Source organism: Cariama cristata, unplaced genomic scaffold, assembly GCF_000690535.1.
Source record: "Cariama cristata isolate BGI_N322 unplaced genomic scaffold, ASM69053v1 scaffold33112, whole genome shotgun sequence".
NCBI lineage: Eukaryota > Metazoa > Chordata > Aves > Cariamiformes > Cariamidae > Cariama > Cariama cristata.
The window spans coordinates 2,443-4,454 of record NW_009606058.1 but is presented as its reverse complement, the minus strand read 5'-3'; positions in this window follow the sequence as shown (position 1 = coordinate 4,454).

Here is a 2,012-nt window from a genome sequence, read left to right as displayed (position 1 = left end):
ATTTAGCAGCAATATTTCCGTAATAAAAGAAATCAATGGGCAAGAGAAAAGACCTGTCCAGAGCTTTGATTTTCTCATTTTAATGGCATACTTATTTACTCCCACTAGCGTGCCCATCGGATTTTCATTACGTGGCCTTCGCTGTAAGTGGAGCGGTATTGATACGAGCTGCTGAGTTAGCGCCTTCCCGTGCGGGCCAGAATGGGATTGCTCCTGCTCCTCGACAGGGCCCTGCTCAGCCTCAGGGATCAGACGTGGCGTGGGGACAGGGCAGCCTCGCAGCCCATGGGAACACCCATGCACACACACACACAGCCTGCCCACATGCATGTGTGCACACACATGGCCTGCCCATGGGCACACAGGTGTGCACACGTGTATATCTGCTTGTCCTGATGGTCTGTACACTGTGGACTTTGCACACACACATGCGTGCACACACTTGTCTCATCTGCACAGGCACAGACACATCCACACGACTCCTCTGTGTTCACACATGTGCACACACAAACGTCCTACCCATACTTGCCCAAGCACTCACATGCCTGCAATTGCTCTCACCATATGGACAGATGCCAAATTGTTCTACCTATATACACGTGTGCACACGTGTGCAACGACCAACTGTTCTACCTACATCCACTTGCAAACTGTTCTATGCATGCACACACCTATGCATGCCCAGCTGCCAGGCCAAGACACACTCACACACACAAAACCATCCTGCTTGCACCTATACACATACATGTGACCTGTCTGCCAGCACATGCACACACACACATGCACACTCACAGCCTACATACCCTGTGTTTCCCTCCCGTGCCCTTCACACATGGGCGGGTGCACCTGTGTGGGTCTGTGTAAACCCCTCAGAACCACTAAACTGCTATGTCTGGGTCCATCCACCCCAGGGCCACACGCCCAGCATTGCACCTATACACATACATGTGACCTGTCTGCCAGCACATGCACACACACACATGCACACTCACAGCCTACATACCCTGTGTTTCCCTCCCGTGCCCTTCACACATGGGCGGGTGCACCTGTGTGGGTCTGTGTAAACCCCTCAGAACCACTAAACTGCTATGTCTGGGTCCATCCACCCCAGGGCCACACGCCCAGCATTGGCACTGTCCCCCAAAAGGCTGAAGCCCCCCCCCCGACTCTTGGGTCCCCCAGGGAAGCAGTGCCCTGGCACCAGCCCAGGCTTTTGGTCCCCAGCAACTGCAGCGGAGTGAGGAGTAACAGCACCATCTCCCGCCAGTACCTGGGAGCTGAGGCAGGGCTGATCCTGCACAACACCGCACCCCGCAGCTCCCAGGACCCTGGGCAGGATGATGCCTCCTTCCCCAGGGACACCCAGCTGCCAGCAGGATCCCTGCTGAGCCTGGAGCCGGCTGCATCCAGCACCATTTCCATGGCAGGGGTTCAGCATGCTCCAGAAACTCTCCTGGGGACCTAAGTGGGTGGGATGAACAATTTTATTACCGTTATCTCTTTCCAGGTGGCAAATTAAGTAGCCCATGTGTGGGGCTACCAGTCAGCAGGATGGGGACAGTCCAGGGAGCAGGAGGAACGACATGCTACACGCCTGGTGGCCAGGGACACACTCGTGTGTTTGGCAGCAGTGCGGAGTTGAAAGCCCTCCACCAAGCAGCAAGCCCACATGGGTCTGGCCGCGGGGCTGCAAGCAGGGTCCGCAGCCGGGGTCTGTCGGGGGACCACAGCGCTCCCTCAGCGGCTGGGACCCTTTGCTGGGAGCCAAGCGGGGTGGCTATCCCCAGGGTGACAGGGGAAGCATTTCAAGGGGGAAGATCCCATCCTGAACTAGTACAGAGGTTTGGGCACTTGTAGACGCTAGGTATGTGCATAGCCCAGAGGCCACACAGAATGGGCTCTCCATTAAGGCGACAGACGGTGGCTCTCCCCCTTGGGGGGTAATGAAGGGAGGTGAATGTGGGTAAGGGACCCTCTTCAAGCCCCCACCATCCCCTGGGGCAGATGACACA